Source organism: Lethenteron reissneri, chromosome 43 (assembly GCF_015708825.2).
Source record: "Lethenteron reissneri isolate LAM-NWPU_2019-01 chromosome 43, ASM1570882v1, whole genome shotgun sequence".
Lineage (NCBI taxonomy): Eukaryota > Metazoa > Chordata > Hyperoartia > Petromyzontiformes > Petromyzontidae > Lethenteron > Lethenteron reissneri.
This window is the reverse complement of record NC_083821.1, coordinates 11,440,457-11,453,653: the sequence shown is the minus strand read 5'-3', so window position 1 is coordinate 11,453,653 and position 13,197 is coordinate 11,440,457.

The window sequence follows — 13,197 nt, the reverse complement described above, 5'->3', positions numbered from 1 at the left end:
CACTCACCCACCCACGTACGTGTTCACTCACCCACCCACCCCCTTGTTCATTCACCCTCCCAGCCACTTATTCACTAACCCACCCACTCGTTCACTCACCCAACCCACTAGTTCATTAACCCACCCACCAACTTGTTCACTCACCAACCCACCCACTCGTTCACACACCCACCCACCCACCCACTTGTTTATTCGTCAACACACCTTCTCTCACCCACCCACCCACTCATTCAATCACTCACGCAATCTTTCACTCACCCGCCCACCCGCTTGGTCACTCATCCACCCACCCAGTCATTTGATCAATCTCCCACCCACCTACTCACTCGTTCACTCACCAACCCACCCACTCGTTCACTCACCCACCTACCCACCCACTCGTTGACTCATCCACCCACCCACACGTTCACTCACCCAACCCACTCGTTCACTCACCCACCCACTCGTTCACTCTTCCACCCATCCACTCGTTGACTCACCCACGCACCCACTCGTTCACTCACACACCCACCAATCCACTTGTTCATTCGCCCACTCACTTGTTCTCTCACCCACCCACTCGTTCACTCACTCACTCACCCACCCACTCGTTGACTCACCCAACCACCCACTCATTCACTCATTCACTCACAGACACACCTACTAATTCTCTCACCCAACCACCCACCCACTCATTCACTCAGTCACCCATCCAGTCATTTATACACCCACTCACTCTACCAGCCGCCCAGTCATCCACCCACCCACTCACTCAGCCACCCACCAACTCACTCTACCAACCACCCACCAACTCACTCTACCACTCACCAACCCACCCACTCACCCACCTACAAACTCACTCTAACACCCAACCACTCACCAAGCCACCAACTCACTTTACGATCCACCCAGTCACCGACCAACTCACTCTATCACCCATCCAATCAACAACCCACCAACTCACTCTACCACCCACTCATCCACCCACCCACTCACTCTACCACACATTCACCAATCCACCAAGTCACTCTACCACCCACTCACCCACCAACTCACTCTACCACTCACCAACACACTCTACCAGCCACCCACTTATTCACCCACCAAACTCACTCTACCACCCATACACCCATCCACTCACCAACCCACCAACCCACTCTATCACCCACCCACTCACTCACCCACCACCTCACTCTACCACCCATTCACCCAACAACTCAGAGTGAGTTGGTGGGTTTGTGGGTGGATGGTAGAGTGAGTTGGTGGGTGGGGGTTAGAGCGAGTTTGGTCGATGAGTGTGTGGGTTGTAGAGTTAGTTGGTGGGTGGGAAAGTGGGTGAGTGATAGAGTGAGTTGGGTTGATGAGTGGGTGGTAGAGTAAGTGGGTTGGTGTATGAGTGGTTGGATGATAGAATGATAGAGTTGGTGGGTGAATGAGTGGGTGGGTGGTAGAGTGAGCTTGTGGGCTGGTGAGTGGGTGGATGGTAGAGTAATTTGGTGGGTGAGTGGATGGGTGGTGGAGTGAGTCGGTGGTTGCATAGGTGGGTGGGTGGTCTAGTGAGTTGGTGGGTAGATGAGTGGATGTTAGAGTGAGTTTTGTGGTAATTTATTGAAGGTGAGTCCAGACGGGTTCCGCAGGATTGTAAGGATGCCCTTGTGGTCCCCCTCTTTAAGAAGGGGGACCGCACAGACTAACAACAACAGGGGAATCTCACTCCTCAGTGTGCCAGGAAAGGTCCTGTCAAGGATTATTCAACATCGCCTTGCCAGGCACGCTGAGAAGAGGCTTGCGGAGCCTCAATGTGGTTTCAGGAAAGGGCAGTCCTGCACGGATGCCATATTTTCTGTCCGTTTGCTACAGCAGAGGTGTAGGGAATTTCAACAAGACCAACATCTCTGCTTTATTGACCTGGTCAAGGCCTATGATATCATCAGTAAGCCTGGGCTCTGGGTTGTTCTTCGTGCTTTCGAAGTCCCTGGCCCTCTGCTCACGATCATTAAGGACCTTCATGATGGCAGAGTGGGCCCGGGTAAATTTACGTGGCCTGGAGTTGGAGCCATTCTTTGTTCACCTTGGGTTGCAACAGGGATGTCCTCTGGCTCCCACATTATTTAACATCTTTTTCGACCACGTAGTTTGTGAAGCCTTTGATGGCTGTACCAGAGGAATTTCCATTTGGTACAGATACAATGCGAGGCTGATCGATGCCTGGGTGCGGTCAAGGGATGGGTCCCTATTGCTCAACCATGTTATGTATGCCGATGATCTGGTAATTTCCGCTCACTTAGAGGAGTTGGAGGCGCTGCTGCTGAAACTGGAGTGTGCCACTAAGAGGTAGGGTCTTACCATCAGCTCCACCAAAACTAAGCAACTGCCTGGGTATTTTGTACCATCGGGCACTCCACCCCCACAACTGCCCCCATCAGTGATCGGTGATGGGGCAGTTGTGGAGAAAGTGGAGAGTGTCCCATACCTGGGCAGTGTGCTCATGACCGGCTCCGGTTTGACAGCAGAGGTCTTACACAGTCGAGCGTTATTTTCTTTTCATCGGTTGTGAAACACTGTGGAAGCTACCTGGTCTGTCGCTCCGCACGAAGCTTCAAGTCTTCTCGGCCATGGTCATTCCCTCCCTTTATGCTTGCGAAACGTGAACCCCCCTAATGGAGCATCTTCGCCGATTGGAAACATATAGGCTGGCCTGCCTACGATTCATCCTGGGTTTAACCAGGCTGGATTGTGTGGAGCTCAGAAATCATTGAAAGATCTGAGCAAAGTCCCATCGGTGAGCTCCGCCAGGCAAGGTTACGTTGGCTGGGTCATGTAGTCTGTATACTCAGCCACTGCATGCCTAAACAGCTTTTGTTTGGCTGGATAGAGGGGGCTAAATGGGCGCGGCACAGGCTAGACAAGAGATGGAGTGATGTGGTACAGGAGGATGTGGAGCTGAATGGACTTGCCAATGACTGGTACCAGCGGTGTCAAGATCGGCCGCTGTGGAGGAGGCTCGTGAAAGACGCTGCTGGGCAATTGAAGGCAGTCGCCCCCCATAACAACGGAGGGCAGAGGAGCGACGCTCACAACAACGAGCGGAGCGCTGGGTGGCTAAAGCACAGCAAGTTGGCACAGTAGGGGGCACAGGTGGTGCATCAGCCAGTCATCTCAGTCAGTCGACCCGTGGCACCTGGGTCTGCCCTGTGACCTGCCAGCGGGCGTTCGACACTTCACGTGGCCTCAGGGTGCATCGTCACTTAGTGGCGAATGGCTGTTGTTGTTGTTGGTCGAGTGAGTGGGTGGGTGGTAGAGTGAGTTGATGGCTGAATGGGTGGGTGGGTGGTGGAGTGAATTGGGGGGTGAGTGAGTGGGTGGTAGAGTAAGTTTATGGATGAGTGAGTCGGTGGGTTGTAGAGTGAGTTGGTGGGTGGGTGAATGAATGAGTGGGTGGGTCGGTGTGTTGGGGAATGAGATAATTAGTGCGTGGTTGAGTGTGTGGTTGGTAGAGTGAGTTGGTGGGTGGGTGAGTGAATGAATGGGTGGGTGTGTTTGGTAGTGACTGAATGAGTGGGTGGGTGAGTGAAGGAGTGGAAGAGTGAGTGAATGAGTGAGTAGGTGGGTGAGTATATAAAAGTGAATGGGTGAGTGAATGAGCGGTTGGGTGAGTGAGTGAGTGAATGAGTGGGTGGGAGGCTGGGTTGTAGAGTAAGTTGGTGAGTGGGTGGGTGTGTGGGAGAGTGAGTAGGTAGTTTAGTGAGTGGGTGGGTGGTAGACTGAGTAGCTGGTTTGGTGAGTGAGTGGGTGGGTGGTAGAGTGAGTTGGTGGGTTTGGGAGTGACTGAGTTAATGGGTGAGTGAAGGACTGACAGTGGTTGGATGAGTGAGTGAATGAGTGGTTGGTTAAGTGAGTGAATGAGTGAGTCGGTGGTAGAGGTGTAGAGTGAGTAGGTGGGTGAGTGAATGGGTGGTAGAGTGGGTGGATTGGTGAGTGGGTGGGTGGTAGAGTGAGTTGGTGGGTTGGTGAGTGAGTGGATGAGTAATTGGGTGGGTGGTAGAGTGAGTGAGTTGGTGGGTTAGTGAGTGGGTGGGTGGTAGATTGAGTGGGTGGTAGAGTGAGTTGGTGGGTTAGTGAGTGGATGGGTGATAGAGTGAGTTGGTGGGTGCGTGAGTGGGGTGTAGCGTGAATTGGTGGGTGAGTGGGTGGTAGAGTGAGTTGGTAGTAGCGTAATTGGATGCATGGGTGTTAGAGCGAGTTGGTGGGTTGGTGAGTGGGTGGGTGGTAGAGTGAGTTGGTGGTTGGGTGGGTGGTACAGTAAGTTTGTGGGTGGGTGAGAGGGTGGGTGTTCGAGTGAGTTGGTGGCTGAATGGGAGAGCGTCTCGGCGATCCATCGGCGGTGGCCCGGAGCGTGACACCGCTCCCCCTCGAGGAACCCACTGGTCCGCCGCCGCCGCAGTGAGATCGCCAGGCCCCCTCTCGTCCGGCACGAAGACGGCCTTCGACGGAGTCCACCCGATGGCGTCTCCCTCCACGGTCGGGCTCCCCGTCCAGGCGGTCATCTGCGCCCAACGGCGCAAGTTGAACTGTGCGTCGAGGCACTTGGAAGCCATCCGGGAGGTCAGCTGCTCATGGCCACACACCGGCAGTGGAATGCCCAAGTCCTTGGACTGCTCCAACATCTTACCCAGTATCAAGGGCTCCAACAAGTCGGGCTCCGTCTCTGGATACGCGGCCATGGCCAGCTCAAGCACAGCGCCTCAGAAGGCCACAGGCGACTCCTCCATTGCCCGTTGCCTCTGGACGAACCAGCGGTGTGCGTCGTCCGGAGGCTCGTACGCTTCCGCCATTTTGTCGAACACCCCTTTCAGCATCGCCTTCTTTGCGGCCGCGATGGAGCGGAATAATTTCAAAGACTTGTCATTCAGGAGCGTCGGCAGAACTTCCAAGGCCTCCGCATCCGACCACTTGGCGGATCGGACGGCCGACTCAAAACGCCACGCAAATGCGCTCCAATCTCCTCCAATTGAGAATTGTTTAACCGTCGTCAGGCGATGGCTGCGAGTCCCCAAGCTGCTGTCTTCCAATGCAGGCGTCCCATGTGGCGGCGACAAGATGGCGGCTTCCCGCCATGGCGGCGACAAGATGGCGGCTTCCCGCCGTTCGGCCGCAACCACACCCAAGATGGCGGCGTCCTGCCGCGTGTCGGGAAGGGCGGGAAGCCCCGCAGAGGCCCCAATGGTGGACGGCTCGGCCCCACCCGTAGGCTCCCCGCTTGAAGGCCCGACACATGGCTGTCCCAGCTTCGTCGCTGGTGCGACCAGGGTGACTAAATCCAGCAGAACGGCCCATAGCGAATCAAGTTGGTCTGTCACGTGTCATCAGCCATCCTCGGCGCCCGTCGACGCAGACGGCCCAGCCGCCGTGACGACATCTTGTACTCCTGTTGTGTCGCTCGCCGCTACTTCGCCCACGCCCTCCATGGTCGGGACCGCCACCGCCGGAGGAAGGTCCTCTTCGTCTTCTGAAGATGGTGCAGGTATATTATTTTTCTTGAGATGTTTTGACATCTCAAAGCACTTCTGACCCCAGTGTAATAAAAGACTCCGTCAGGCACTGCTGGTCTCCGTTTGTCTTTTATTTAGGTTCTTTCTCCGCACCCCGCTGGTCTCTTCCGCAGACCAGCGTCGTCTCGTGCGCGCCCCGCACGCGCTCCCTCGTCAGCTCCTACACTCTTCCTCACACCCAGCTGGTCCTGATAAGGGACCAGCGTCTCCTCTCACGTGCCGCGCACGCTCCTCCGTTAGCTCCTCCACTCCCGCACTCCGCTGGCCGACGGCGTGCTGAGGTCCTTCGGCTACGTGGCCGATGGCGCGGATCTCCTCTCACCACCCAACATGGCTCAGCCTCTTAACTTCCCCAACTGCCCCGATCTCTTCCGGGCTCCCACTTATATCCATTCCCCCCACGTGACCCTGACTCCTCCCCTTCCGGATTGTCAGATCCGGCCTTCCCATCTACCCTGCTGGCTCCGCCCCCATTCACCTCGCTTCCCATTGGAGCCGAGGTGAACGGTGGCCCCTCCCACACGCCCCGCAAACCAGGCTCCGCCCCCAAATACCCCGGGCCGTGTGATTGGGCCAGAGCCCAGCAACAACCCGATTTACACTCACATTACACTTGGAATTAGGCCTTGGCAAGGTAAGGTAATTTACCCTTTTTACCGGGTAAAAGGGTAAAAGTAAAAGGTAAAGGTGTCGACATGCCAAGGGGTAAGGTAGGGTAAAGGTAGCTCGGAAGAATTATCCGGGAGGGTAAAGGTAGCGCGAATAATTACCCGGTAAATACGGTACCTTGTTTACCGCCAAAAGTTCCGTGGCGCAGTCCGTGGCCTACATTTAATAAGTAATATTAAAACAAACTTTATTAAAAACATGCTTTTATAAAATGTGCTAGTAATGGCAGAACTCCACGACTCCAGAAAGTGGCCCCGAGGCTTGCCATAACGTAAGGGACCGTGGCCAATTACAGCCAACGTCAGTTAAGCGTGGACAATTAGACCCAAGCCGAAACATAACATATAAAAAATAATGTTTAAAAACATATATTTTTTATGATAGAATATAGTATTGTCATCAGTATGACCAAAGTATATCAAGTTTGCAGTCGATACCACATTAGAAAGTGGGTAAAAATTGAGTTTCAAGATTTGAGGATACAACAACAATAACGAACAACAACGACAACAACAACAGACAGAGTGAGTTAAAAGAAAGCATTTAAAATTAGAATCATCGAGAGTATTCTATATGATTAAAGCGCTCTACCTAGCATTTACCATTATAAACCTTTTTCATGTGTAGTAGTACCCCAGTAATTACCCTGTAATCAGGTAATTTGTATGGGGTAAGGGTAAAAGGTAGGGTAAAGGTAAGCTCGTTGCTTTTTGCCTTTTACCTTACCTGCTAAAGGGTAAAAGGTAGGGTAGAGTGAATGTATTGTGGTAAGGTAAAAGGTAGGGTAAAGGCAGGCTTGTTTTTACCTTTTAACTTTCACCTTACCTTGCCGAGGCCTTCTTGGAATGGAGGAGGGGGGAGATCGAGAGAAACAACCATGGTGTGCTACTCTGTCCCATGCTGCGTTACAACTATGCTATAAACTAGACTACTATACATTACAATATTATACCTTCCAATCTAAACTACACTATGATATCGTATACACAGCCCAATATAAGCTCTAACATTATGCATTATATTGATATGCCTCCAACTAAACTTTTTTCTACATAACACAACTATACACCATACTATACACTGCCATAGACAAACCCCAACATTGAATAATACACTGCGTTACTATACACTACCATATACCTTAGACTATACATTGTAATATTACACACTATTGTCTACAATCAGATGATATGTTGTGCAATGGCCCTTCGTAGCGCATAGAGAGGCCACAGCAATGGAGTTACTAACCAGGGTCGGAGATTGCACTTAGCACCATGGGACCTAACGAGAATTATATTGAAAACAAGTTTTAAGATCACCAGGTTTTCTGATGGGCATACTAAGTTAGCTCATAGCGGTGAGAATATCTGTTTTGTTATATATTTAAATTATTATTAATATTATTGGCCGAATTATTCTTAATATGAATTTGGAAAAAGGGGCATAAATACAACAGAAGACAATCATGTATTGTGTCCGGTGCTTTTTATGAACCCTGAGAAAAATGTTATGTTAAAATTCCATCGATTAAGGAATTTAGAATTTAGAATATTAATGGAATAGTAATTTTCTTTAAAGTCTTCCACATTGTCTCCATGACATTCACAGTAAATTATACTTTTCCCTGCTCACCCTTACTTAATTGTATCTCAATAAACGTGAAGTGCGCACAATTTGACTTAAAAGTATAGGTTTTTGTATCCAACAAGATGGTCCACATTTATTGTAAGGTTAGACCACGTGGTGGTAGTTTTATTGCAACTTTTTTGTCGTTAACCCTACACCACCTGATACGATTGTCACGTTTATACAGACATTCTTTTTACGTGCTAGTGTATTGATAATTTATGACCAATGGCTTAATCATTTCCACGGCTGAGTTTAACTTCAGCATACGACGTTTCACTCACATTGCTGAGCTTCATCAGGTCATGAACTTGGAAATGCTGTGGCGGCCTTAGCTGTGTCAGGAACGTCTATAAATGAATGTGGGGATTAACAATTCTAAAGTATTTATCAGAATATGTTTATGAATGGTGTGTACAATATCCACTGGAGCATAATTGGCCAAAGAAAACGAATCTTGATGAATAATAATGCACAGATATTTATCAATCCACTGCTAGATGAAGGCCTTCCCGTGCCTTTTGGTCATGGGCTTTTTTACCATAATTTACCTAAGGTTTATTTCTGTTAATATATATATCATCGACTTAAGTATATATTTATAATGAATTCCTATTTTTATACTATTTTCTATGTTTAGAAACCGGCACCAGTCTCCAGCACTGCAAATGTTGACATACTCTACGCTACACACCAATGTGTTGCAACACTTAACCGCAAGGTAATATGAAGGACACGATTGCAATATCTTCGACGTATTTATAATTTATATTGTAGTTTGATTTGTACTCCCATCAACCGCAGATACTGTTGGCTTGTAGAAGACAATTGAGTTTTGTGTATGTTGCTCTTAATGAAACCTGAACAAAATGCTTTTTTGTTTATTCCACAAAGGGGTTTGGAATTTTCATGGAAAGTTTGCAGATATGGTTGCTCAGAATTTAAACAATAATGAATTTCCATGGTATTCCCATGACAGCTTTCAACATGCTTTCCATTAAATTTTCCAAACATATTTTGCCGTGATCACCTTCACTTAATGGTGCTTTAATAATGTGATGTGTACACATTTGACTTAAAGTACTCATATGCATTGCACAGGTCCGTATTTGGTTCAGCAACGTGATGGTAGTTTGTCCAATAATACTAAAAGAACACCAAAGAAATATAAAATTATCTCAAACACAACTGTCGGCAGTGGCAGAACATGCTTGCCAACAGGGACACTCAATTGATTTTGATAACATTGAAGTGTTGTGTAAAACTATTTACTACTGGCAAAGATTAATTAGGGAATCCATTGAAATTGAGAGAAACAGAAATAACTTAAATTTCGATTTAAAGCTTTCGTGACTGCAGGGATTCATCTTCTTGGTTCTTCTTGGTTCCTTCTACGTGACTTTACCGAAAGAACCAAGAAGAAGAAATAACTTACATCGCTCAGACAGCCACAGGCTTAGTGCGGCCTGGAAGCGTATTATTAAATAATACATATTACAATTCCTTATAGGGGAAAAAATACTAATTAACTGATTACTAACGTAGCATATAATTACAATAAAACATCTTTTTGGTTCTTTCGGTAAAGTCACGTAGAAGGGAAGTAATAAAATAATAAAAATAAAACGTAAAATACTTCTCACGACGTTTCGGCCACAATGCAAGCAGCCGTCCTTAGGTGAAAACCAGGTCTGTCGAGGCGACAGCGTCTGAATGAAACAGCACACGTGCTTGGAGCATATATATATAAGCTGGGTTGGAAGGGGGGGCAAGGGCGCCTTGACAAAAGAATTTGCATATCAAGAGGAATTTAGCATATTTATGGGAAATGCAGGTATGTGATTACATATGCCCGTGCATTATGCAGGATTAGCAGCATCAAAGGGAGGGGATATGGGAAATGCAGGTATGTGATTAGTACTACTTATGTCCGTGCATTATGCAGGATTAGCAGCATCAAAGGGAGGGGATAGGGGTAGCATTAATAAAGGGAAGGAGTGTTAATATTGTGTAGCTGTAGTAACTAAAACCACCACGTAAACAACTAAAGTATAAACTACATAGTATCATCAGTATACTAAATATACTCTACAATAAGCTGAGTTACTAACAGTAAGTATAATATTACGATTCTACGTCGTAAAAAATATAATATGCTTCCATCTAAACTTTATTCTCTTACATCACACGAGTCTACATCGTACTATATACTGCCATAGACAACCCCAACATTACATTATATACTGTATTGCTATAAACCACTTATACATTGTAATATTACACTATGTATTATTCTACCCACCCTAATGTATATCACACTGCTGTATATTCACTATACAATTACGATACTATATATTACTTTGTACATTGTATTAAGCATGTACATTTTATACTATTTGTTATTATACACTGTACCATTGACCGTCGTGTGAAAGATACTAAGAGGCAGCAACGAAATATGAGAATGGGAGAGAGTAGAGAAACACGGTAGGACAAACTCCTCAGCCGTGGCAGATCACTGTTACAATTCAGTGGGCTCACATGACATTGACTTCTCCAAGACAGAGGTTCTTTGCAAGCCATCTGGCTATCATGAGAGATTCGTTCATGAGGTGATCCACATATACTAACACAGAGACAATTTCAACCGAGAAGATGGATTCTGGCTTAGCAATCATTGGAAGGACGTAATAAACCATTTCGGATCTTAACTGATTGTGTTCACGTTTACGGTGACTCTCAGACCGCGTTACACTCACTGGCATTGTATTCTCCGCAAGGAATGGATTCTTTGCTCATATTTCGTTGCTGCCTCTTAGTATCTTTCACACGACGGTCAAATGGTACAGTGTATAATAACAAATAGTATAACATTTATATGCTTAATACAATGTACAAAGTAATATATAGTATCGTAATTGTATAGTGAATATATAGCAGTGTGATATACATTAGGGTGGGTAGAATAATACATAGTGTAATATAACAATGTATAAGGTATAGGGTGGTGTATAGTAATACAGTATATAATTTAATGTTGGGTTTGTCTATGGCAGCATATAGTATGGGGTAGACATGTTTGATGTAAGGGAAAAAAGTTTAGCTGGAAGCATATTATATTTTTTGCGACATAGAATTGTAATGTATTACTTACTGTTAGTAGCTCAGCTTATTGGAGAGTATATTTAGTATACTGATGATACTATGAAGTTTATACTTTAGTTTTTTACGTGGTTGTTTGGTTGCTGCAGCTGCATACTATTCACATTCCTTCCCTTTGTTGGTGCTGCCCCTGCCCCTGCTCCCTCCCTTTGATGCTGCTAATCCTGCATAATGCATGGGCATAATATGACTTTGAAAACCACCCGCCCACCTCCGACGCATTTCACAATTAGCACTATTCGCATTCCTGCATTTCCCATAAATATGCTAAATTCCTCTTCAAATGCAAATTCTTTTGTCAAGGCTCTCTTCCTCCTCCCTCACAGCTTAAATAGACACTCCAAGCCTAAGACGTGTCATTTAGACTCTGTCTTATCGACAGACATGTTCTTCACCTGAGGACGGCTGCTTGCGTTGTGGCCGAAACGTCGTGAGAATTATTTTATTATGTTTTATTTTTATTATTTTATTACTTCCCTTCTACGTGGCTTTACCGAAAGAACCAAGAAGTCTTAACACAGTTTTTTATTAGTTGAATTTTTTTTTAAAATTTATTTACAGGCAATTTGCTGAAAGCTGCTGAGATGAAGGAAGACACTAGCATTCTTGTGCATATTCGAGACAAAGACTGTGTGTCTCTGGAGGTGCGATACCACAAGTCCTGTTATAGACAGTACACCAGGTTCTTGACAAAGTCTAGTGCATCAGTTACTGTGACCTCAGAAGAACAGTGAGTTAGCAATATTTTATATTAATAAATATTAATGAATAATTCCCTCATATTTTAACATTTCAAAAGTAGGAGGTTGGCCTGTGATTTCCCCCAGCTGGTGTTTCACTCCCTCAAGAAGCGCAACATAAGTGAGATGGTTTTCGTTGAGACATTGTCTGCAGATAAGCTGATAGACAGGCTACCTCATCTATCAAGTACAGAAACAACAGAGTCAACTGAGGTAACTAGCGAAATGACTGAAAACAGGGCTAGTGCAAAAGCTGGTCCACAAAGACCAAGTTCAATGGCCTCCATCAATACTGCAGAGGACACGAGGACACTTTACAGTGCGGCATTAATATTAAAGATGCTTCTGTGTGACTCTCCCGGTATGAAATGCCCGTGGCTACCCACATCAGATGACCTAAATGTGAGCGAGGCAAAATCTGTCGTTCCAATTGAACTGTACAATCTGATTTCCTGGATTATTGGTGCAACTGAGGAACCAACACTGGCCCATTATGTTGATATTCCAGATGATTTGAACCTAAAGGTGATATGTATCTGTCAAGACATTGTGTATCTTGCATCTAAGGGTCGGAGGCAGACCCCTAAATCATTGTCTTGGTCTAACGGTTCGCCATTTAACAGGTTCATCACAAATTGTGTCACTTCTAAATAGACTAGGACATTGTGCAGCATGGGACACAGTTGTCAGTCTAGACATTAGCCTTGCCCAACTTCAGCTAGTAGAGGGCAGAGACAAAATACCAAAGGGATTCTCAAAGAAGGTTCCTACAGTACTTGTGTGGGACAATATTGACTTTGGGGAGGAGACACTGTCAGGTCGTGGAACTACCCAACACACAAATGGGATTATGCTGCAAAGTTCTGTAGTTGAACCTGTGTCAACAACAAACAGACAACCACTACAGAAGGGAAAACCCTCATTGAAAGTACCCCCTAGCATCCCTGTCGAACAGTACCATCAGTCTAATAGACAAGGACCACAGAACTTGTTTCATCAGGAAAGTGTTCCATTACAGGCGGACACATACAAATTGAACACGGTGTCTGCTGTACAAACTGAACTGGCATATGTTTTTGTAAAGTCCATAGATGCTGAAAGATGCACATTACCAAGCTGGACAGGTTTACATACATTACTTCGAGGTGATGGCACTCTGCAAAAGTCAGCACTGTATTATCTTCCAGTCATTGAGGCTTCACCGACAGAGATGTCAACAGTAAACACAATTCTGAAGCGAAGTGTCCAAATTTATAATCAGCTAGAACTGGACCATATAGTGTTAGTTTTTGAAAAAGCTATAAATGCCAAAGCTCAGCAAATCCGCTGGAAAGATGATTACTCAGCGTAAAGCGATTAGACTAGGTGAATTTCACACATGCATGTCCTACCTGAGCATTCTAGGAAAAAGGTTTGGAGATGCAGGACTGCAAGACATAGTCATTGAGTCCAAAGTTGTTGCCCCAGGA